The sequence below is a fragment of the Mus musculus genome, chromosome 1 (assembly GCF_000001635.26).
Source record: "Mus musculus strain C57BL/6J chromosome 1, GRCm38.p6 C57BL/6J".
NCBI lineage: Eukaryota > Metazoa > Chordata > Mammalia > Rodentia > Muridae > Mus > Mus musculus.
The window spans coordinates 70,593,620-70,620,475 of NC_000067.6; the positions used below are offsets into that span (position 1 = coordinate 70,593,620).

Here is a 26,856-nt window from a genome sequence, read left to right on the forward strand (position 1 = left end):
AACTGTATGCATCACTGCAATACCGCACAGGACAAGGTCACTACCATGAATCCCTTGTGTTCCCTTAGGCATCCTTCTTTCTTTCTTTTCCTTTCTTTTTCCTTCTCTTTTCAGTGGCAACCGCTGACAATTTTACTGTCTCTATATTCTGCCTTTTCCAAAATGTCTTGTAGCTGGTCTTGTATGTATTAAACTTTAGCAGACTGGCTTTGTCACTTAGGAGTATTTTGTTCTTTTATATCCTTTCCATTTTTTAATAGCCAAATTTACTGTATAATATTCCATTGTACAAAAGTAGCATCATCTATTCATTAACCTATTGAAGAACATCGTGGTCGCCTTGTATTTCTGCAATTATGGGGGCTATAAACATTCACATGCAGGATTTTGTATAGACATATATTTTCTACTTCTTTGGATAAATACTGAGAAGCCCTGCTGATGCATATTACAATAAGATTATGTTGAGTTATGCAGGAAATCACCAGCTGTCTTTCAGAATGGTGGCATCATTCTGTGTCCTTGCCAACAATAAATGAGAAATCCTGCTGGTGCCACATCCTTCCCAGCATTTGCTATTGTCCTTATGGATGTGGGACAACCTGGTATGTACATAGCCATGTACTATGGTTGTCTTAATTTGCAATTTCCAAGAAGCACTGGGTCTGAGAACCCTTTCCGTGTGCTTGCTTACCATCTGTGTACCTTTTTGATGGTGTACATATATAGAACATTTGCCCATTTTTAAAACAGGTTTCTTTGTTTTCTTTTTAATGGTCTTTGTATTTTGGATTCAAGTCCTTTATCTAGCACATTATTTTGGTAAATATTTTTCTCCAGACTGTGGCTTATCAATTTTACACTTTTGTCTTTTGCAAAGTAGAAAAATGTCATTTTAATTAAATGTAATCTGTCAACTCTCTCTCATAGAATGTGGGGGTGTTTTGTTTTGTTTTGTTTTGTTTTGTTTTGTTTTGTTTCATTTTGTTTTGTTTTGTTTTTGGTGTTGTGCATATAGAAACCATCCCCAAAGTCACCTCAATTCTTTCTAATGTTAGATTTTAGACTCATGTATTTCTGAATTTTACATTTATATCTGTGATCCATTTTAGGGTATTTCATTGAATTCTACTGGCAGTTTACTGAGCCTTCTCATTTACATTCCAATTATGATGTCGCTCCCTTGGAGGGGATTGTCATGCTTGTTCTAGTTAGTGCAGTGCCACCTCACTAATCAGCCAGTGATCTAATAGTCTTCCTTTTCCCTCTCACTGTCATATCCAAAAATCCTATTGCATCTTGTTTATTTGCATGATGACTTTTTCCTTTAACTAGAACTTAAATACCATGGGAGCTAGGACTCAATCCATCTTTGTCAACTGTTGTATCTAACAGACAAGGACTCAATATGACATATTGGAAAATATTTATTGAATAAATAAGCAGATAAATACACTTTAACACTCGCAAAGTGTTGTAGTTCTTGACTATGTCTTTTTTTTTTTTTAAGTAACAAGAATAAAAAATTTACGGGAAAGAAAAAGAAAGGCAATGAATTAGAAACAAAGTTTGTACAAAATTATACCTGTTTTCTTATTCTGCTTGTATCATATATTAAGCCCCGCTGAATGTACAATGTGGTGATATAAAAGGAAAGTGACTCAGGAAAATTAAATGATTAGCCTGGAAGGTTTTAGTGTCTCTGGTCTGTTGCCAACATACTTTATTTTTGGAGAAGATCTATTTAATCATTTTGAACAGTCAATAGAAGACCCAGATAGATTGTTTCTTCTTTCTCAAAATGCAAATTAGCTTCACCTAATTTTAGTTTAGTTTTTATTAACTAAATAATGGAAAGGAATTTATTTGTAATCTGAGTTAGATTAAATGATAAATTATCCTATCTGTTGCTGACAAAGGAAAAGAATTACATAGCCTAGTCTTTTTATAGCTTTTAGTGAATCTTGGAACAACCCAAAAATCCAGAAGGAGGTTTCATAATTGATTCCTTGACTGCTGATGGGCCATTAAGGAAAGATTCTTGAGTTTAGAAGCATCTTTACAAATGTGCCCTGCCACAGGCAAGAGATGAGTGGCCTGGATTCATCTGTAATTATTATAATGATAATATTAATATCCTTAATGGAGAGGCTGGGGTGAAACTTACTTGTAGAGTAGCACATTCAAGCTTCTCAATTTTATGTGTGGTACCTCAATGAATCAGTCAATTAATCAATCACAATAACAAACCCAATAATACCAACTAGACGGTTATCTATATCATTTTGGTCTTTTTCTTAAAATTACGGTATTACCTGTTTCTAAAAGTGCACGGTCATTTCAGACTCTTGGATTTCGTCAGATAATCAGTCACTCTTCATGTATTAATTACAGAGGGAAGAAAATAAACATATATCTCTTTCCATGGCTATTGATAAATCAGATGAAAATGACTAATAAGTGTTCAGTAAATTACTTACTACAAGATTAAAATTGAGCCTAGAGAGATGGCTCAGTGGTTAGGGAGAACAAACATTTGTCTTATAGAGGACACAGCTTCCATACCCAGCACCTATATCAAGAGTCTCCCAACTGCCTGTAGCTAACTCCAGAACCAGGAGGGTCCAGGGCCTTTTCTTCTGTAAGCAATGCACTCACACACACACACACTCACACACACACACACACACACACACACACACACACATGATTCAAAATAATAAATATTTTAGTTTTATTTTTGAGGTTATAATTTAATTACATGCTCACTTAACTTTTTCCATGTCCAAACCCTTTCATATATCTCTCTGCCCTCTGCTTCAAATTCCTGGCCTCTTTATTCATTAATTGCTATTGTGTGCATATTTGTATTTATACATACATGTATGAACTCAACAGGTAATAATTAGAAATAAATCTTTCAAAAAAGATAAAACTTCACAAAGTACTGTGGTAGTTTTCAAAAATAGCTAGATATATAGAAGATAGATAGATAGATAATACATTGAAGTACTTTAAAAATAAAATGAGCCGGGAATGGTGGCGCACGCCTTTAATCCCAGCACTCGGGAGGCAGAGGAAGGCTGATTTCTGAGTTTGAGGCCAGTCTCATCTACAAAGTGGTTCCAGGACAGTCAGGGTTACACAGAGAAACCCTGTCTCAAAAAACAAAAACAAAACAAAAAATAAAATGAAGTGCTTGCTTTGACAGCACATACACAAAAATTGGAATGATACAGAGAAGATTAACATGGCCCCTGTGCAAGGATGACATACAAATTCATGAAGCGTTCCATATTTTAAAATTCCAACTAAATTCTTCACAGAGTTAGAAAGGGCAATTTGTACATTCATGTGGAATAACAAAAATCCTAGGATAGCAAAAACTATTCTCAATAATAAAAGGACCTCTGGTGGAATCACCATCCCTGACATCAAGCTGTACTACAAAGCAATTGTGATAAAAACTGCATGGTATTAGTATAAAGAAAGACACATAGATCAATAGAACAAATTGAAGATCCAGAAATAAACCCACACACCTATGGTCACTTGATCTATGAAAAAGGAGCTAAAACCATCCAGTGGAAAGAAGAGAGCATCTTCAACAAATGGTGCTGACTCAACTGGCGGTTATCATGTAGAAGAATGCAAATTGATCCATTCTTATCTCCTTGTACAAATCTCAAGTCTAAGTAGATCAAGGAACTCCACATAAAACCAGAGACACTGAAACTTATAGAGGAGAAAGTGGGGAAAAGCCTCAAAGATAAGTGAACAGGGGAAAAATTCCTGAACAGAACACCAATGGCTTGTGCTGTAAACTCAAGAATTGACAAATGAGACTTCATAAAATTGCAAAGCTTCTGTAAGGCAAAGAACACTATCAATAAGACCAAAAGGCAACCAAAATATTGGGAAAAGATCTTTACCAATCCTAAATCCAATAGGTGGCTAATATCCAATATATATAAAGAACTCAAGAAGTTGAACTCCAGAAAACCAAATAACCCTACCTTAATCATCAGGGATATTCAAGTCAAAACAACCCTGAGATTCCACCTCACACCAGTCCGAATGGTTAAGATCAAAAATTCAGGTGACAGCAGATGCTGGCAAGGATGTGCAGAAAGAGGAACACTCCTCCATTGCTGGTGGGATTGCAAACTGGTACAACCACTCTGTAAATCAGTTTGGAGGTTTCTCAGAAAGTTGGACATAATTCTACCAGAAGATCCAGCAATACCACTCCTGGGCATATGCCCAGAACATGCTCCAACTTGTAATAAGGACACATGCTCCACTATGTTCATAGCAGGCTTAATTATAGTAGCCAGAAGCTGGAAAGAACCCAGCTGTCCCTCAACAGAAGAATGGATACAGAAAATGTGGTACATTTACACAATGGAGTACTATGCAGCTATTAAAAACAATAAATTTATGAAATTCTTAGACAAATGAATGGATCTGGAGGATATCATCCTAAGTGAGGTAACCCAATCATAAAAGAGCACACATGATAGGTACTCACTGATGGGTGGATATTAGCCCAGAAGCTCAGAATCCTTCTTAGAAGGGGGAACAAAATATCCATGGAAGGAGTTACAGAGACAAAGTTCATTGCAGAGACTGAAGGAACAATCATCCAGAGACTGCCACACTTGGGGATCCATCCCATACACAACCACCAAACCCAGGAGCTATGGCAGATGCCAACAAGAGCCTGCTGACAGGAGCCTGATATAGCTGTCTCGTGAGGGCCTCTGCCAGTGCCTGGCAAATACAGAAGTGGATGCTCACAATCATCCATTGGATGGAGCACAAGGTCCCCAATGAAGGAGCTAGAGAAAGTACCCAAGGAGCTGAAGGTGTCTGAAGCCCCATAGGAAAAACATCAATATGAACTAACCAGTACCCCCAGAGCTCCTTCGAACTAAACCACCAAAGAAAACACATGGTGGAACTTGTGGCTGTAGCTGTATATGTAGCAGAGGATGGCCTAGTTGGTTATCAATGGGAGAAGAGGCCCTAGGTCCTGTGAAGGTTCTATGCCCCAGTATAGGGGAATGTCACTACTGGGAATGGGAGCAGATGGGGAGTGGGGAAAGGATAGGGGATTTTGGGAGGGGAAACTAGGAAAGGGGATAATGTTTGAAATGTAAATAAAGAAAATATCATATATATATGAATACACACACACACACACACACACACACACACACACATATATATATATATAATTTTTCCTGTCTGAAAGAACTGCAGGGATGGAAATGGAGATGAGCCTGAGGAAAAGATGGTCCAGTGATAGGCACATTGTGGGATTCAGCTCGAGGAGAGGCCCCCAAAGCCTGACACTATTACTGAGGATATGGAGAGCTCATAAAAAGGGACCTAGCATGACTGCTCTCTGAAAGACCCAACAAACAGCTGAAAGAGCCAGATGCAGATACAGATGCAGATGCAGATATTTGCACTCAACCAATGGACAGAAGCTGTTGACCCCTGTGGTTGAATTAGGGAAAGGCTGGAGGACACTGAGGAGGAAGGCAATCCTGTAGGAGGACCAGCAGTCTCAATTAACCTGGATGGACCCCTGAGATCTCTCAAACATTGGAGATGTTTAGATGGTTAGGCAGCATACACCAGCTGATATGAGGCCCCAGCACACACATAGTAGAGGACTGCCAGGTCTGTGTTCATTTAGAGATGATGCACCTAACCCTCAAGAGACTGGAGGCCCCAGGGAGTTTAGAGGTCAGTTGGGGTGGGAAATTGGTGGTGGGGACATCCTCCTGGAGACAGGGGAATGGGGAGGTATGGGATGTGGAATAGTTGGAGGGTGGACCAGGGGAGGGGAATAAAGTCTGGAGTGTAAATAAATAAATGAAATGAAATGAAGTAAAATGAAATGAAATGAAAATACACAATTCAATTCAAAATAATTTAAAATATATGTAATTCTTTATAAAAAACAAAAAACAAAACCTCTTTCATGTTTAATAGTTTTTAAGTCATCTTTACACTGAATTCTAATACTGGCCAAAGGAGATAGAGGTTAGGTACGTTTGCCAAAGTCATACTATGGCCCTGCACAGATTGTAATCACTATCAAAAAAGAATTTATATACCAAAATTATACATTTGATAGTCAAGCAAACCACAATCTCTGTTTCACCCAGTGATGTACTCATTCTGTATCCCACAGGTGATGTTTGCTTTGTATTTGTTCTACTGTTGCCAAGGGTGGTTCCCAGTAATGTTAGGTGATCGTCAAAGTAGCATACAGTTATACATCAGAGACAGCGGGAGAGCAATAAGGCAACATGACTTTATTAAGAAACTTACACTTGGATAGAGTTTTAAGGAGTGGGTAGAAGATGGAATTTAGGGCAAGAACAATCCTGGTGTAAAATGATGTGTGATAATTCATATTGTCCCAAGACTTACTGATTTACTTTCCAGAGGCCAAGAGAAAATCCCCATCATAGACCACAAGCAGATGGCATGTGTAAACACAGGGAACATAAACAAAACAACGAAACAACTGGTCAGGACCTAATAACTATCAGGAAAAGCAGGAAAAGTTTGAGGTCTGCATATGTCTGTGTCCATATTATACCCTTATATCACATTATTTATTGTTAGATACTAGCTTTATGCATCAACAAATGCCATACACTACAAACACTACAGAATTCTTCCTAAAGTACTCAGCAGTGCTTCTTTCTTTCTTTGTTTCTTTCTTTCTTTCTTTCTTTCTTTCTTTCTTTCTTTCTTTCTTTTTTTTTTAAGAATAAACTTACTCCATAAAAATGTTACATTTTTGAGTGCCTAAAATTTGGTGTGTTGTCATTTAAGTAATAGTGGTAATCCCTAAAATTTTACTTAATCAATTCTATGGAAATCTTTTTTTTTAATTGTTGATTTTTATTTAGTATGCATTGGTGTTTTGCCTTCCTGTGTGTCTGTGTGAAGATGTCAGATCTAAGAGTTACCAACATTGGAGTTGCATGAGCTCCCATGTAGATGCTGGGAACTGAACCTGAGTCCTCTGAAAGAGCAGCCAGTGCTCATAACCATTGAGCAATCTCTCCAGCCTGAGGTCTTTTTTATTTATAAAAAGAAATTGGTGTTATAAATACAACACTTCACTCCTCTAGGTATATATGAGGATTTCTAAAGTCCACTTTAAATTTCATGAGCAATAGTATATAGTGTATGTATACTTTCAATCCACTTTGTGAGAGGGAAAAACATATGTCATGCAACCGTTAGTGTGTTTCCCCTCAGGCGCATAAAGAGGACTTTAATGCAGGAAAAAAATAATTGAGACAGAGAAAGCCTGAAAGATGAGACTACCTCAGGCACTTAGATTGAAGGCAGAAGTCCAGATAATTCCTGTCTGGTCTCTGGAGGGATCTATTGGCCACTAGTGACTTTAAATCTAAGCTTACTCTAAAACATTTCCAAGGCAAATGTTATTTTCTGATGGAGGTCTTGTAATAAATTAGTTGCAGCAATGGAATCTGGAACAGAGAGAAGAAAATGTCCTCTGTCTTTCAGTTCACTCTTTCAAATCCTTTAATTTTTTATTTGTCTCCCTATGTTGGTCTACTCTATTTGGAAAGTGGGATGGCTACCAAATGGACTGTCTGTCCATTAAAACACAAAATGTAATCAAATATATTAAATTGCATAACTTTCTAGTGGTAGAAAGTTGACTATATAAACATTCAACTGGCAGATTAGCCATGAAGTGGTAGCATTGGTAGCTTTGGTTGTATCTTAACAGCCAATAAGGTCCATGCCATTCATATAGACTTGACTCAAGAATTTTCCAATTCCAAGCTCTCATTTGGACCATAATCCAAATATATTTAAAAGGAAAAAATGAAGTCCTTTCATAACAGAAAGTGCAGTGCTAAATCTGTGGATAGATAAAGGAAATAAATACTCAGAGAGCCAAAGTTCCTTTCCAATGCGAGATCTGTTACCTTACATTGTGAACACTCTGCCCTGGACTATAAAGCCAAACTGTCAAAAATGACCCACGGGGCCCCTATTCCCATTGCGTCCATTTTCTCTCTCCAGCCTTTTTATGCTGTTTTTCTACATTTTAACATCAGCTGCCTTTCTGATGTGAAGATATCATAATTGTCCCACTTCACACAAAGTCCTATGCTCACAATGCTTCACCATTCATTTGTCCTTGATGCATACAATAGCCGCAAGCCTTAGCTAATGCTCTCCTCTAGGAGCTGCCTCAGGCCCCAAAGACTACAACTCTTTTGAGCTGCATGTCTATATCCACTCTGTAGTTTAGAGTTAGCAAAATCCATGAATTTGGAATTCATTGTTTTTATTTTTATATTTTACCGAGTTGAAAAGAAATGACTTAAAATAATATATTAACACCTTATGAAAACAAATCTTGGGTTTTATTTAGGTTTGCAAAAGAGAAAAACAGCAGAATTTAGTTTTATATGAATTTCATTGGGCTTAACAATATTAAAGTTTTTCACTGTGTTTGTAATCCAGTTAGTTTCTATCTCTTTTCAGAAAATATCAATGAGAATAATTTCATATAATTTTTAAAACATGTATCTGGGGGCTCAATTGCAAAGTACTTCTTAGCTTGTTCTATGATTACAAAAATAGTTTTATACTAATACAAAGTTCTATTAGATTGATTAATGTATTTTCTTTGAAATTCTATACTATTTATGTGTATGTAGCTCTTAAAATCATAATACTTACTAATTTTCTATTTTAACATAGTGCAGCAATATAGACTGGTTTGCCCTTCAGTACTAGAGTGGTGCTATGCAATAGTAGATTTGAAGTACTATGTAGTCCATAACTTTAGTCCTTTCTTATGAGACTAAAAGGGAATAAAGTCCTGTTGCAAATAAATAGCAGAGGAGCCACTTGACTTTCTAGAAGACTAGCTTCAGCGAATAATGAAGAAAGTCTGTAAAGTTCACTGTAATTTTGAACCATAGTAGTAGATGCCAATTTTATTAGAGAATCTATAATATGTTGGATGGTAGAATACATTTATTTCAGTGTAAACATAAAATGCATACCATATACAAATTAACTGTCTACTGTGGCTTTCCTGAAGACAAATGCCTTTTAAATTTTCCATTATATAGGTGCATGATTGACATACTGGGGCCATGCCCTTAAAGAAAAATTGAGCCAGGCAGTGGTGGCACATGCCTTTAATTCCAGCACTTGGGAGGTAGAGGCAGGAAGATTTCTGAGTTCGAAGCCAGCCTGGACTACAGAGTGAGTTCCAGGACAGCCGGGGCTATACAGAGAAACCCTGTCTCAAAAAAAAAAAACAAAAAACAAAAAAACAAACAAACAAACAAAAAACAAAAAAAAAAGGAAAAATTGATTCTCTCTTCTAGAAGACATCAATTGCTGATAGCTCCATAACTATGGGTACATCTTTTTGCTCACCACTCTCTTACATGTTGGGATATTGTCTGGGTTAAACTTCTACAGGTCTGCAGTATTGTCACTATGCTGTGTGGAAGCCCACACATCTAAGAGTATAGAAGTAACATAAATTGGACTTGATGTTTTGTTTCGTTTTAGAAGAAAAACAAAGTTGGGTGTTTAGGGAAGGGACTGGATATGGGGAGAGTTGAACAGACGAATATGATAAACTACATTGCATAAAATTATCAACAAATGAAAGAATTGCAAAAGTGATTTATTGTAAAATTAACATTAAATAATTTATATTATATGATAATTGTTTTGAGAGCACAAAATAAATTACCTAGCTTGATCCTACCCCTATAAATACAGTAAAGATCCTAACACCTTCTTAAGAAATACTATTATGAGAAAATTTGTTTTTTGTGAAATAAAAGGAAAAGTGAGAATCCTTAGATTTAAACCTCTTATTTGGTTGAGATTTGATACAAGGCACTGACTATTTACATCATTCATATTGAGCTATGGGAAGTTGTTAGAGCTGAGGTGTTTAAATTTCATATGCAGGAATTATTGAATAGTGGGAAATAAATACCCATTGACCAAATATGGAACTGTAATCACCAAGCAAATGATTCAAATGCTACATTTCCAGTTCTGTGTGTTATGCAAGTTTACAGATTTCCTATTTTGGATGTGGTAATTGATTTCTGCTCTGTTTTAAGGCAAGGGAACAGTGTCTGAATTTACCTACCTGCCTGAAACAATAGCAACACAAGTCACAAAACCAGACAGAACTGATAAAACAAGAGTCTTGGAGGCACTGGACTTCCAGCTATAGAATGAAGTAATCTCAAAGCCATAATAGGCTAGTAAAGCTAGGTGCACATTTGCATCAGTTTAATATTATCAGAAAATTTGTAGGCCACAAATTGGGAAAGAACAACCCCAAAAGTGGGCTTTGATACATTAAAACATGAAGGAGTGGAAATGAGAATACAAGATTAGCAAGACTTCTAGAGTCCATAGATTAGAGTTCTAGGGAGACGACTCCTAAAAAAAAATCGAATACAATTGTAAAATAATTGCATATTCATCAGATTAGTATCATGCACATGTATGAAGCATAAGGCAATAACCACTTTGGATTAAAGGAAAGCTCATTCCCATAAAGTATGGCGCAGTTTCATCCTAATGGCGAAATCTCAAAACATATTGGGTAATACATAGAGTATTTGAAAGGATTTTGTCTCAGTAATAATGGGAAATAATTATCACTACAATAAATGCTTCCATGCCTCAAAGTAACAAACAATAAAATAAAGAGCAAAAGGATCAAACTATTTCAAAGTACATTGCCTGCATCCCAAGACAAGGCCCAAGGATATTCAGAGGAAATGTTTTAAATGAGCAGCACTAAGCTTGGTCTTCATATGGATCCCCTAACAATCAGAGCCTGGGCTGTCTCTGACTCTCTTACCTAGCATTGGATCCCCTTACCTTAGCTGGACTGCCTGGTCAGGTCTCAGAGGGAAAGAGTGCATTTAGTCCTGCTGTGACTTGATGTTCCCAAGTGGAGTGGTGCCCAAGGGGTCTTCCCATTCTCTGAGGAGAGAGAGAGGAAGTAATGGGATAGAAGGTTGGGACTCAGGTGGGGTAGCTTCAATCTGATGTAAAGTGAATAAGTAAATAAATGAAAAAAAATGAGCAGCATTTAAGTAGGAAATGAACAGACCAGAATCTTGATCACAAATAAACAAAGGAATCCCAGAAGTACAACCCAGAATTAAGAAGAGAAAGGTCTGTGAAACACAAAACAGGGCTGAGCTACTCATTTGCATTTCGGAGAAGGCTTTGAAGCTCATTTCAAATACATTTCATATGTTCAAGGTGTTAATCAACATGAAGGATATAAGAGAGAAATAGATAAAAATTCAAAACATAAAAACCACAATGACTGAGGTGGGAAGTAAACTCGATGGGATTAATGGATTATTTCTGTGAAACACAAAACAGGGCTGAGCTACTCATTTGCATTTCGGAGAAGGCTTTGAAGCTCATTTCAAATACATTTCATATGTTCAAGGTGTTAATCAACATGAAGGATATAAGAGAGAAATAGATAAAAATTCAAAACATAAAAACCACAATGACTGAGGTGGGAAGTAAACTCGATGGGATTAATGGCAATTTTTATATGGAAAAAAATGAGAAAAGCTGTACTTAGCTGTAAGACAGAACAATCAGAACCCTGCAGAGTCGAAATCTAACAGTGCCAGACCTCATACCCAGAAAAGTAACTCTTGTCGTCTCAGCGTGATATTGAACGAATTTTTAGTACGTTCTTTTTTTAGTATAATACTTTTTAGAGACTTTCATGCAATATATTTCAATCACACTCACCTCCCACATTTTCCATAACTCCTCCCTCTGGATTTTACATTCTTTCTGCCCTCTTTTCCATCCTGTTCCCTGAGCCTTAGATGTAAGAATTGTTGTTTAGATGTATCAGTTAGGGACCACTTCTATGGGATCTGATATGCATGTGTGGTAGGTGGGTTAGATTCCCTAATAGCAAAAGGAATTGGGCAGAAAAGGTGTAATAGTAACAATTTTAAAAATCAATTATGGTAAGCTACAAAAAGCATGGTTTAAATGTGAAGATAAAAACGGGTTTGTTGCTGTTGTTGTTGTTGTTGTTGTTTAAGTGCACAGATATTGTGAATATTGTCTTGGTCAATCTTCATAATCAATGGGACTAGATCAAATCAGTGATACTCACGTCGGATGTGCCTGTGAGTGTTTTCAGGGAGGTGTAACTGAGGAACACAGACCCATTCTGAATGTAGAGGGCAGTAGGGACGACCCCTTCCTTGAGCAGGGCATCCAGGTTAAACAAAAACTGAAAACAAGAAAAAGCAAACTGAGCACTTTGACTTTTCTTTGCTTCCTGGGTGTGGATGCACAGGACCAATAGCCTCAAGGTCTATGGCTTAGTCACAGGTGAAACCCATCTCAGCCCCGTGATGGGCAGCACCCTTGTACTGAGTCTCCTCACTTAAGATGCTTGCTGATCTTGGGGCAGCAATGAAACAGTAACTAATAGACATGATATGCCATGTAAATACTATTTAAAGTAACCTGATTGGTTATCTTGCTGCAAGGTATGGTCGGTTGAGTGGTTTCAGAGTCCCCAGGACCCAGGTACTCCTCTGAGATGGTAAACTCTCTGCTCCCTGCCAGAGTCTTGGTCTGGAATACATGCCACACTTCTCACATAAGGAAACATGGTAGTGCCAGAAAAGTTCTCCATGCTAATGAGATATCTAGATGCCCCAAGGGTATAGTCAATAAGTGTCCCTCCCCAAAGGTACTTTGTCCTCCTTACAAAAGGTATTTAATCTCTGGTCTACCCAGAGGAGTGGGTATTCAGCCCTTTTCCGAGATGAACAGCCAATAAATGGTATGGATAGACATGGACTGCCTCTTTCATTGAGAAATGCTGTGGAGAACATAGAGGAGGCTTTGCCTACAGAGCCACAGCTTTAGTCTCTCATAGAAGGCCTCTCTGTGCTCCTAGAAAACCGTCACCAAGCTAAGCACAATCAACCCACAGGCCCCCAACTCTGCTCCCAACTTAGCAGTGCCTAGATGTCCAGGAATAGTCAGTCCCAACTTTCTCCTGGGCCATGGACCCCTGATCCTTTTTCATTTCAGACTCCTCTGAGGTGACTGGATTCCTGTGAGTCAGGAAACCCCACCTTAGGTTTTCTACAGCCAAGGCTGTATTTCCCCACCTGCTGAGTGATGTCTTGGGGGCTTTCCTAAATCCCAGCACCGGACAGCTGCAGAGGTACAGGGAGATACACTTGAGCACTCTCTGCGTTTTGCCTCCCCAGCAGCGTCTCCACACCCCAAAGGTGGGCAGAACATGGACCCACAGTAGGTTTCAGAGCAATAAACAACATGAGGCCATTTCATAACAAGATTATTGCTATTAACAGAAACAGCTAATGATCAATGTTTTGGGGTTTTTAGAAAACTTTTTATTGATTCTTTGTGAGGTTCATATTATGTACCCCAGGCCCACTCGCCTCCATGTCCCCTCATATCTTCCCTTTACCCTTGCAACCTCCCCCACCCCAAAATAGAAAACACACAAACAAATAACAACAGCAAAAGAAGGCATAGAGAACATCTCGTTGTGGAAGCTGTAGTGTGTCACGGTGTGTCCACCTATCTTCACTTACAAGAGTTCATTGCAATGAGTCATTGATCTGGTTCAAAATCTCTGGCTTATCTAACAGCATTGATACTAGATGCTCATCAAGACTTCCAGATATCCTGTTGTTGCCCTGTGTTATGGAGATCCTACAGCTTCGGAACAGCAAGAATAGCCCTTTCATATGTACCAACCATTCAAAGATGATATAGATTTTTGAGTGAGCCATCCCAGAGCCCCAGCTGGGGATAACTCTCCCAAGCTCATGACCCTGTGGGCAGCTTTCACAACTGCCGGAAGTGATAAGGGGCAGGGTGGAGGTAGGCATCACCTCTGAACCTGTGCCATCCAATGGTAAATGAGTGGCTGAATCAGCTCTCCCATACTCATGTCTTTTAGGACATGTTCACCCACACCCCTGCCATCAGGGCTAGCTCCAATGTGCTGCCTCATTGAGATGCAGGGCCCCCTCCCAAAGTTATGTCAGCAATGAGAGATCAGGCCAGCTCTCAGAGTGCCACACTGAGTGAGGAGTGGGGCTAATTCTGCACAGCTCCTGGACATTCAGGTGCTCCTTGGCAGCTGTCCTCACCAAGGGGATCCTGATGTTCTCTAGAGCCATGGATATCACCACTGATCCCTGCTACTGCCTAGCCGTAGACTCAGATATGACCCTCAAGTGGGAGCTCTAGCTGGGACCTCACCATGGCCCCAGGAGGCAGGGCTGGCCACTCACAACAGGATACACCCCTTTACCCTTGAATCTCCAGTTCCATCTTTCTTCATGATGCTGCTCCACTTGGATTCTTTCCCATCTGACCATAACATATTCACACATTGTGGTGGCTCCAGCTGCAGGCTGGCCATGTGGCTGCCAGATCCCTGGATGGCATCCTCCATCCACTTGGGTATGGCAGGTCTGCAAGCGTGTGTTTAAGGCCTGCCTGTGCTGTGCACTGGAGGGCAGCTCTGTGGGTGGTACGGCAGTCCGAAGGTCCCTGTCTGCCTCCCTCCATCTGCACTGTGTGGCCTGGATTTGATTTGATATGATTTTATGAGTCCTAAGCATAAAACAGCTTTGACTGTCAAGCCAGGCATCAGCTAGGATGAACCAAGGACTGCCATCTGCTCTGCCCCTGACTGATGTAAGAACACCACCACCACCACCAAGGTGTCTCTTTCCCATTGCTAGGGGGTGTTATTTGATAATTTTTAAGAAGACGCAATCTTGAGTTTTGCTCTGCAAAGTAACAGAGCTTCAAAAGCATATAAAAGACACAAGTCAACAGTTGTATTAAAAATGCAAATATACTTTCTAAATAATTTAACCACTGATAATCTGAAATGCAATAAGAACATAGACCTGAACACCATTAACCACTTGACTTAAGTGATATTAGAATGCTCCACCCACTAAGAGCTCAATTCATATTCATTTTAAACATAGTGAAACATTTGTCAATATATACCATATTCTGGGCCATGAAATAAGTCTTAAAATATTTTATATGTCTCAAATCACACAATTATTTCCCTGGGCAAAAAAAAATTAATTAAGAATTCAATATCCCACCAAATATTTACCAGTCAAATAACCCATGCATTAAATAAACAATGTGAATTGAAGGTTGGAGGTTGGTGCCCTAGGTAAAGTGATTGCTATTTGCGTATGAGGACCCATGTTTGGATACTCACCACAAAAGTAAAGTGCAGACATTATAGCCGATGCCTTTAATACCAACATTGGGGAGGCAAGTTGTTCACACTCAGAACTTTTGCAGTTTGACCTGATTCATAAGCTCAAGGTTCAGTGAGAAACCCTATCTGAAGAAATAAGGCAGAGAATGGCAAAGGAACATATATAAAATTGACATTTAGCTTCCACATGTGAAAGCACAGGTGAGTGCCCCCATAAACAGACACATAGAAGAAGGTGTATATTGACCCAAACCACAATTTGTTAGAGGATATATTGAGATATAAAAGTTTAACTCTTAAATTTATTTATGGTCCTTAAATAAACATTATAGAGCTAAAAAGTATGATAGAAATCGAGTAATCGATGAGCATCTAAAGGGTAAATGTGAGAATCTGAGGTCAATATAGATGCCCACCTTGGGATCAGGAGAGAACCTAGTTGCAGGGTTGGAAGCAGAATTCGGGTCACATAAGAACAACACCCACATGGAGAGACATCCTGCAGGGTACTCTGTTTGATAGATTATGCGTGGTATCATAATGGATTTCCTAAATAGGTAGAGCAAGTCTTTGCCTTGGAGTGACAGATTAGTTTAGAAAAGACAAAAAGGATCACAGCAGGTTCAGGTGAAAATTGATAGGACCCACTCCCTGAGTCTGATGAAGACTCGGTGTGAGCTGTATAGATGAGAACAGCTGGTAGACCTGTGTAGATAAACGGAGACACCTCCAAGCAAAAGCACACCAGCATAAGCCTGTGGTAATTATTAATAATAATCAGCAGATCTAAGACTCACCAGTCTTAGTAAATTGATAGTACTCTATTTCCCTGATATAATTTGTCTTACTTGCATCCAGTAATTTGTTAAATTATTACAATTATTATATGTGTGAACGTTTTTCTTAAAACTCTATCAACTTGTTTCTCAGGATTTAATGATAATATCAACATTGGCAACAACAGCAAATAGCAAATACAGGGGTTAAACATATGCCTCCAAAGTATCACAGTCATGCAGTACCTGATATAGCTGCACTCCTTTAAAGGCCTTAGATACTTCTAAATATTTGTTTGAAATCTCATAGTTGCCATAGGACTCCAAGTTTGGTGTTTTCATCATCTGCACTTAAAGATGCAGAAGTCATGAAGGATGCATTAAATCATAGAGCAGAGTAGGTAACACACTAGTAAACACTTTTTGAATTATCTAGAAAGAGAGAGAGAGAGACAGAGAGAGAGAAAAGAAAAGAAAAGAAAAGAAAAGAAAAGAAAAGAAAAGAAAAGAAAAGAAAAGAAAAGAAAAGAAAAGAAAAGAAAAAAACCTTCTGCCACTTGAGCCAAAGTGGGAAGACGACATTCCAAACTAGCAGTTTCTGCTGAGACTGGCAGAATTTTTACTGCTCTATTACTTTCTATCTAATGAGCAAATTGCCTTAAGTATACATATAACACTCTGGTACCAAGGATAAAGATTGTAGCCAGTTTCTTTATCAACTGTGATAATTCTTCTCTTCCTACTTGTACAATGGCACTTTAGATTTAATATTTTTTAAAAAGATGCCACTTAAGAAATTACCATTATAAACTTTTTAAAATTACCGTTGCATACAAGGAACAATAAAATCAGTAATTTAAGTAAAGCAAATTGAAACTTTCATTAGAACACTGCCATGAACACATTGATTAATCAGGTTCATCCTATTTATTCAAGAGCTTTTCAGTAGGGAGACTTCAAGACAACATTTAGAGGTAGCACCATCCACCTTTAAGGGGGCATTACAGGTTTTTTGTTTGGGTTTTTGTTGTTGTTTGTTTATTTGTTTTTTTTTTAGGGGAGGTGATAACTAGTGATCAATGCCACCCTTAAAAGAGATTGCACTTTTGGGAAAATAGAAAGATTCTGTTATGAGCAGAAAGATTCTGTTATGAGTCTATCCTCTCTCTCTCTTTCTCCCTCTCTCTCCCACCTCTCTCCCCCTCTCCCCCCCCCGCCCCCTCACTCTGGTCTCACTTTGTAACTCCAGCTGTACTGGAATTCACTCTGTGAATCAAGCTTGTCTCTGCCTCCCAAATGCTGGTGTTAAAGGCTTGTGCCACTTAGCCCAGACTGTTGTGATTTCTTAGTGTTCATAAGTTCTTAATGTCCCGAGTTCATAAGACCTCATCTTATGGTGTTTTTCTGCCGCAGACTCTCTGGGTCCCTGTGTCTGTGTGGAATGGGTCTCTCGACGCAGGTGGGCAAAGCATGGATGAATGACAAACAGACACACACAGGAGAGGTCATGTAGAATCTGAGTGTAACTTTTCAAATCGAACATCAGACTTTTTATGTAGAAGACAATAAGGAAGTTGGGTGACATACCTGCAAGGTACAAATGAGGTAACCGGATGCTTAATGACTCTTACACAGAACAGAGGAATGAAACGCAAAGACTGGCAGGAACTGGGCAATAAAATAAGAGTCAGCCCTATCTAAGGTCAGCTATAGTCTTAGAAGCCAGGGGTGCTTTACTCTCCTAGGGCAAGGGCTTTCACACCCAAGTCATGGTTCTAACTAGGGAGTTCTGTTCTAGCTAACCATCTCATGAATAATGCAATATTCTAAAACCACAGCCCGATCTACTTCCTAAACCATTGTAAATTCCTGTATATGGGAGCGACTTGGCTTTTATTCTAAGTGATAGTGTAGCACCAGAGGCTATTCTGAATGTCACTGAATAGGCAACACTCTTACTGAATTCCAAGCCCATGGTCTTGCTCAAGGACGGTCTAGGACTGTTGGAACACTGGCAGAAGGCTTTAGCCATGTCGGAATTTAATTTTAAAAGGCACTTATAATAGGAAAATACTGAAAGAGAGCACGTGGATCTATACACTAGACTAATGCGGAAATGGAACGCGGGAATGAAAAATTAATGTATGGGTAGAGAACGCTAGACTCCAGGAGGAGAGCTTCCTTGAAACTCTTTTGCCTCATGAATGACTTTTAAGCCTTTCGGCTTGTCCAGCTGACTCGACCGCAGAGTGTAGCATTTTTCTTCCTTCCCCCTTCTCCTTTGATAAGTCTTATCCATTGTACAAAACTCATCTGAGCAAGTTTATCCCTTTTTTCAAACCTTCTTTCATTTGGTTTCCTCGCCCTTTTCCTATTCCCAGCCATGCGGTCTATTCCCCACACTCAGACCTCAGTTACACAGAGTTAGCACTATCCGTGCTTTATTACAGCATCGAAGCTACATGCTAAAGGACATGCCTAAGTCATAGCCATATCTCACTCTCTCCACTTCCATGGTACCTAATATAAGTCACAGATAAGAGACTCCTAAGAGTACTGTGGGTCCTTTGTCCACTTGAAAAGCACACACTCATGTGGAGGTAGGCAGAGCACTAATTGATATATTCATAGCACTAATTCACAGAATGAATCATTAACTGAACATTGCCTCTGGAAAATCTTTACTAGAGAGATAGAAGAGATGAGGGGGGGGGAGGGAGAGAGAGAGAAGATAAAAGAGAGTTAGAGAGAAAGAGCAAGAGTGAGAGCAAGAGAGAGAGAGACAGAGACACAGACGGACACAGACACAGACACCACAGACACAGACACCGACACAGACACAGACACACAGACACAGACACAGAAAGACACAGACAGCCACAGACACAGACACAGACAGACACAGACAGGCAGACACAGACAGACACAGACAGACACAGACAGACACAGACAGACACAGACAGACACAGACAGACACAGACAGAGAGGCACTTTTCTTTAGGGAAGAGCAGTTAGAGGTAAGTTGCTCCTGTCTCAATGGATGTTTCCATTCACACGTGCATATGGGCAGCACTAAATTGGACTGAGGATTCTGTTTTTTGTTCTTGTTTTTTTAGATACTAGGTTGATAGGAAAATGGAAGATATATTCAGTGGAGGGTGAGGGGAGCTGGAAGATGAGAGAGGAAAATAGATATGACATTTTATACATGCATGAAATTTTATTTTTTTATTTTTTACTAGATATTTACTTTATTTACATTTCAAATGTTGTCCCCTTTCCTAGTTTCCCCTCTGAAAAATCCCTATTCCCTCCAACCTTCCCCTGCTCATCAACCCACCCCCTCCATTTTCCTGGCTCTGGCATTCCTCTATACAGGGGCATAGAACCTTCACAGGACCTAGGGCCTCTCCTCCCATTGATGACCAACTAGGCCATCCTCTGCTACATATACAGCTACAGCCACAAGTTCCACCATGTGCTTTCTTTGCTTTGTGGTTTAGTCCCTGGGAGCTCTAGAGGTACTGGTTGGTTCATATTGATGTTTCTCCTATGGGGCTTCAGACACCTTCAGCTCCTTGGGTACTTTCTCTAGCTCCTTCTTTGGGGACCCTGTGCTCTGTCCAATGTATGACTGTGAACATCCACTTCTGTATTTGTCAGGAATTGGCAAAGCCTCTCCGGACACAGCTATATCAGTCTCCTGTCAGCAAGCTCTTGTTGGCATCCACAATGTGGCTGGTTTTGGTGGTTGTTTATGGGATGGATCCCCAGGTGGGACAGTCTCTGGATGGTCATTCCTTCAGTCTCTGCTTCACACTTTGTAACTCCTTCGATGAGTATTTCATTCCCCCTTCTAAGAAGGATCAAAGTATCCACACTTTGGTCTTCCTTCTTCTTGAGTTTCATGTGTTTTGTGAATTTTATCTTGAGTATTCCGAGCTTCTGTGCTAATATCCACTTATCAGTGAGTGCATATCAAGTGACTTCTTTTGTGATTGGGTTACCTCACTAAGGATGATATCCTCCAGATACATCCATTTAGCCAAGAATTTCATAAATTCATTGTTTTTAATAGTTCTGTTCTGTAAATGTGCCACATTTTCTGTATCCATTCCTCTGTTGAGGCACATCTGGGTTATTTCCAGCTTCTGGCTATTATAAATAAGGCTGATATGAACATAGTGGAGCATGTGTTCTTATTAGATGTTGGAGCATCTTCTGGGTATATGCCCAGGAGTGGTATTGCTGAATCCTCTTATAGTACTATGTCCAATTTTCTGAGGAACCGCCAAGCTAATTTTCAGAGTAGTTGTACCAGCTTGCAATACCACCAGCAATGGAGGAGTATTCCTCTTTCTCCACATTCTCGCCAGCATTTGCTGTCTCCTGAATTTTTGATCTTAGCAATTCTGACTGGTGTGAGGTAGAATCTCAGGGTTGTTTTGATTTGCATTTTCCTGATGATTAAGGATGTTGAACATTTTTGTAGGTGCTTCTCAGCCATCCAGTATTCCTTAGTTGAGAATTCTTTGTTTAGCTCTGTACCCCCTTTTTTATTAAATATTTTCTTCATTTACATTTCAAATGCTATCCCAAAAGTCCCCTATACCCTTCCCCCTCCCTGCTCCCCAACCCACCCACTCCCACTTTCTGGCCCTGGGATTCCCCTGTACTGCGGCATATGATCTTCACAAAACTAAGGGCCTCTCCTCCCATTGATGGCTGGCTAGGACATTCTCTGCTACATATGCAACTAGAGACACAGCTGGGGGGGGGGGGTGGTTACTGGTTAGTTCATATTGTTGTTCCTCCTAAAGGGCTGCAGACTGCTTTAGCTCCTTGGGTACTTTGTCTAGCTCCTTCATTAGGGGCCCTGTGTTCCATCTAATAGATGACTGTGAGCATCCACTTCTGTATTTGCCAGGCACTGGCATAGCCTTATAAGAGAGAGCTATATCAGGGTCCTATCAGCAAAATTTTGCTGGCACATGCAATAGTGTCTGGGTTTCCTGGTTGTATATGGGATGGGTCCCCAGGTGGGGAGATGAAAGGAAGGACCATCCAGAGACTGTCCCATTTTTTTTTACATGGTTGACATTTTCTTTTTTTTTTTTATTAGGTATTTTCCTCGTTTACATTTTCAATGCTATCCCAAAGGTCCCCCATACCCACCCCCCCCAATTCCCTACCCACCCACTCCCCCTTTTTGGCCCTGGCGTTCCCCTGTACTGGGGCATATAAAGTTTGCAAGTCCAATGGGCCTCTCTTTGCAGTGATGGCCGACTAGGCCATCTTTTGATACATATGCAGCTAAAGACAAGAGCTCCCGGGTACTGGTTAGTTCATATTGTTGTTCCACCTATACGGTTGCAGTTCCCTTTAGCTCCTTGGGTAATTTCTCTAGCTCCTCCATTAGGGGCCTTGTGACCCATCCAATAGCTGACTGTGATCATCCACTTCTGTGTTTGCTAGGCCCCGGCATAGTCTCACAAGAGAGAGCTATATCTGGGTCCTTTCAGCGAAATCTTGCTAGTGTATGCAATGGTCAGCATTTGGAAGCTGATTATGGGATGGATCCCTGCATATGGCAATCACTAGATGGTCCATCCTTTCGTCACAGCTCCAAATTTTGTCTCTGTAACTCCTTCTATGGGTGTTTTGTTCCCATTTCTAAGAAAGGGTAAAGTGTCCACACTTTGGTCTTCGTTCTTCTTGACTTTCATGCTTTTGGCAAGTTGTATCTTATATCTTGGGTATCCTAAGTTTCTGGGCTAATATCCACTTATCAGTGAGTACATATTGTGTGAGTTCCTTTGGGATTGGGTTACTTCACTCAGGATGATACCCTCCAGGTCCATCCATTTGCCTAGGATTTTCATAAATTCATTTTTTAATAGCTGAGTAGTATTCCATTGTGTAAATGTACCACATTTTCTGTATCCATAAAAGTAAAAATAATATAGAGAGAAAGAGAGAAGGTGAAGAAGAAGGAAAGTAGAGGAGAAGGGAGGAGAGAAGGGGGGAGAATTGGGGGGGAGGGGGCTCCAGTCTCCAGGCATTGGCTAAGATGATATAATCCAATGGATACATCTACAAAACATTTCCTGCACCAGAGACTCAAGGAGTATTGCAGAAGAGAGGATGGAAAGATTGTTAGATCCAGAAGATCAGGGAGTTTGCTGTGAGATGTATCTCCCAGTAATATCAGAAGCTACAGCCATAAAGTCTCATCAACATGACTATCTAAAGGGGAGCTGACCAAGTACACCAATGAACACACCAAAGTGGGGAAAAGCCCATGAAGCCTGAACTCTGCAAGAATAACAACAGTCAACTAAGGAATGATGAGTGTGGAGAAATAGTCTTCCCTAGAGATTATCACACCAGTTAGTTATCCAGTACCAAACAGCCAGCCCTAAACACATACATATATACATACATACATACATACATACATACATGCATACATACATACATACACACTGAGTGCATGAGTATGTGCACGTGTGTGTGTGTGTGTGTGTGTGTGTATGAGTGTGTATGTGTGTGTGTGTGCAGATGTCCTTTATTTTTAACCCATTAATGGTCCTTTAGGATCTTCTGTGTCTTGGCCACTGGAAATGATGGTGTAATTAACAGGAGACACAGATGTTCTTTCTTTTGGGTCTATAGCTCTCAGTGCTGAGATTACTGCATCCTATGATTGCTCCACTTTAAAATTTTGCACACTCTTCATAGTGTTTTCTGTAGCAGTTGTGGCAATTAAATTCTGACCAGTAACATACAAAGGCTCTTTTCTCTACATCCTTGTTAATAAATTTCCAGAATCATTTTTTTTATAACAGCAACTAACAAATAGGATATGAGGTTTAAGTTGCATTTTCTTGAAGGTTAATATTAGTTTCTACTTTCTCCTTTGCATATTGTCTGTCAGGGCCATTTGACTCTCATTGGATTATTTTGTGGATATTTTGCTTATATATTTTTGATATAGAGTCATAAAAGTTTTGTATATTTTGAGTATATATTGTCAGTTACATAGTATGAAAATACCATTTTATTCTACAGGTTGAAACTTTCTTTTCCTTTCTTTTACCAGACACAAGCGCTCAGTCTGATGTAATCCCACTTGTTGGTTTTTGATCTTGTAGCCTGTGTTTTTGATGTTATATCTAAAACAATCCTTTTCTAGACTAATCTTAAAAAAAAAAAAACTCTTTGCCCTGAATTTTTAAAAATAATTTTGTGTTTTTATCTGTGTTTGTGTTTAGGTTTTAATTATTTATATAATTGCATTTTTAGACACAGGAAGAAATATTTAATAATATCATATATGTAGAACCTAAAATAGTTAAGCATAGACTGGCCACACAGCTCAGTCATTGAATGCACCTGACAACCAGAGCTCAATATCTGAAACCTACATGTTGGAAGGAGAAAGAAGGCTCCTACAGGTTGTCCTGTGACCTACACACACACCTACACACACACGAGGGCACACACACGAGGGCACATACATAGGCATGGACACATGCCCACTTATACATGCACACATACACATGCACACATACACATGCACACATACAACTTAATTGATTATTAAAATATAACAAAATCTTTTAGAAACTCATCAAACACACAGGCATGCACACATGCTCACATATACATGCACACATACACATGCACATATGCATGCACATACAATTAATTAATTAATTATTAAAATATAACAAAATCTTTTAGAAACTCAACACACACACACACACACACACACACACGTATTAATTGAAGAATGATGGTTGCCAGGGACTAGAGACAGGAAAAGGGGGTATTTTGATCAAGACATACAAACATTTTATAATGCAGCATAAATAGATCCCGGGGACCTAATGAAAAACAGTGTGAATGTCTTAACAATACAATATGTTGACTTAGAAGTTTTTCAGCTCACACACCGAGTGGGCGTAGAGGGAGGGAGGGATGGACTCTTCAAAGATCTCAGAATGTTTATATACATGGTCATATGATTTATTTCTCCAATATACATATAAAGCCTAAAATCATAGCATAAAGAACTAAACTGTGTTTCAAGTGCATTGTACCTTGTTCTAAAGTTCCTTATCTGTCTTCATTGGAAGCATCTGACATGATTGAGATAGCCATGAGAATATTAATGTTCTTCAGAATAACCTGCTAGAGGATCCATTCTTCCACGTTTCATGTATTTAATAATAACTCCCTTAAAATATTACATTCTAGTTATTCAGAGTCAATGAAAAAGCTAAGCATCATGACTAAAGAGATAGATTTAATAGTTAGTAAAATAGTCCTTAGGAAAGATTATCTGTAATTACACGGTCATTTTAATATAATGTTTCGTAGATCATTGTATTACACCATCAAACACAGAAGACCTCTTTTCTTCCTTGGGTATTTAGCTATGCCAGCACTCCATTCCATTTGCTTGTATCTGCCAAGCCACTTCCTATCAATTATATCTGTTGAGTGCTAACTTTGAATAACTGTGGAACTCTGTCCCTATAAACACTGAATGTACTTGAAAGGAGAATAAAAGTCTACTCTTCAAATTTCATTTCTTTTTATCTTTTTTTTCTAAGAACTTACTGGTGATTTCATTCTGTATCCCATTATAGGAATGGCATCATAGAATAAAATATAAGCTGACAGTTCGCAGATTTATTATCATATTTGATATATTCACATTTTCAAGAGTGATGTTCTACAGTTAAATGAATCCACAGAGATTAAATCTCCTTAAAAGGAATCAATCCCCTCAGAGTGGGATTTGCCTGCCAATGTGGCTTGATCAAATCCTAATTGGGTGTGGACTTTTGGAGATTGCGACAATTTTCATTTGCTCATCCGTTTGAAGTAGAGTTATTTTATTTTGAGTCTTAATATCTTCAACTATTGATTTTTTTCTGACTTATCATTACAATTGAATGCATTCACATTAGTGCCTTGCAATGAAAGCATCAACACCAATAGAAAATTACATTTTGGAAATTGTATTTAACTCGTGTACTTGAAAAATCAGTGTGTGAGGAAATTAAAACCTCCAATTTTCATAAATATTAGCTTCAAGCATTGTAATTAAGATGCCAACCAGACTCACAAGTGTCCTGGCTGGAGGGTAGCCAGTGAAAACCTTTCTGTCCAATTGCCATCTCACAACCTGGCTTATTTATAACTCCCCCTTGTCAGCAGAAGAGCCTAGATTAACTCCAGGGATCCCAGTGAAGAATCCATGTTTTACTGTTTATTTTCCATCCTTATTTAACCCTAAGCAGACTACTTCACTTATCCCTATATTGTTCTTTTCCTCTCAAGAAAGGGACCACATAAAACCCAATGATGCTCATGACTTTCCCGAGATAGCCACTTGATGCCAAAATATACATCTAGGTGGATGGGGCTCTTGACTCTGCAAGCAGTGCTTGCTAACACTCTTCTACTATTCACTTGGATTTCAAAAGGGAGAGTGCTTGGGTTATGGAAGGATAACAGTCATGGCAGATCCATGTAAAAGCAGTGACTCCAGCCACTGTGCCAGTGCTCCTGGAAACAGGTCCAGTGAAGCCCAGGCCATGTGGGGAGGTTAGAAAGTGAACAACACCAGATTTGGCTTAAAGAGTTACACCTGTACACAGGAACTAGTGTTTCAGGCTCATACCGCATACCCATTTCCAGATCCACATCTCTGCTTTCTTTGTCAGAGTAGACAGTCTACTGTCTATTCACTGTCTATTGAGTAACTCTATGTATTAACTCTTCTTATGGCAACTTTTAAACTAAAATGGAATTTTATCATTTTCTTGCTCCTAATTCTCAATCACTTTCCCTTCTACCTACTCTATATCACTCCCTCTCAAATTCATGGCGTCTTTTTCTTTGATAATTGTTGTCACACACACACACACACACACACACACACACATGAACACACATGTACACATGCACTCACACACATACACAGAGAGGGACATGCACACATACATACACATACACATATATGTGCATGCATGCATGTATGTATAAAAAACTTGGTCCATCCATAAAATGTTACTTCAATCTATATGATTTCAAGACTGACTACTTGTTATTGGATCATCAATTTGGGGACTCGTCCCGGGAAGACTGTTTCTCTTGATTTTAGCATTCATTGGTTGTTTGTAGTTCTTTGTCTAGGGGTGGTGTGAGTAGGATTTTCCTCCTCCACATCAGTATGTCTGTTGATGTTCGGGTCCTGTTTAGACAGCCATTTTGTTGGATCACCATAAGCAAAGCTTTCATGCTATTTCTAAGCCACAAAATTTCACAGCAGATTTCTTGGTCCTCTGGTCCTACGATCTTACTCTCTCTTCTGTAATGTTTTCTGAGAGAAGTATGGGTGGTTGCGCAGATGTATCAGTTGACCTTAGAACCACTCTATAGTCAGATATTCTTTGCATTTTGACCTTCAGTAGCTTTCTGCACTGGTTTTCATCTGCTGGGAAGTGGAGCTTCTGCAACAAAGGGTAAGTACTTAGAATGTAGTTGAGAATTATACTGGTCTAGTAAAGTGGCCATAGTCATGTCTCTTGTAATGTCTATGACCTCACCAATTCCAGGCAATTGTCTAGGTTTCCATTCTTAGACATGATTTCTTTCCTGTTGAGTGTGCCTTAAGTGCAGTTAGACAGC

At 39.2% G+C, this 26,856-nt stretch overlaps 1 protein-coding gene and 2 non-coding genes across 4 annotated transcripts in view; 2 read left to right on the forward strand and 1 right to left on the reverse strand.

The window, feature by feature from the left end:
* Spag16 (sperm associated antigen 16) overlaps positions 1–26,856 on the forward strand; it is an 898,261-nt gene that overhangs the window by 766,748 nt on the left and 104,657 nt on the right. The window lies entirely within an intron of this gene.
* Positions 3,196–3,302, forward strand: Gm23422. The gene has a single exon (XR_003949173.1). It is a non-coding gene; the product is annotated as a U6 spliceosomal RNA (small nuclear RNA).
* On the reverse strand, positions 14,728–14,872 carry LOC115487661. Its single transcript, XR_003949264.1, has one exon. It is a non-coding gene; the product is annotated as a small nucleolar RNA SNORA48 (small nucleolar RNA).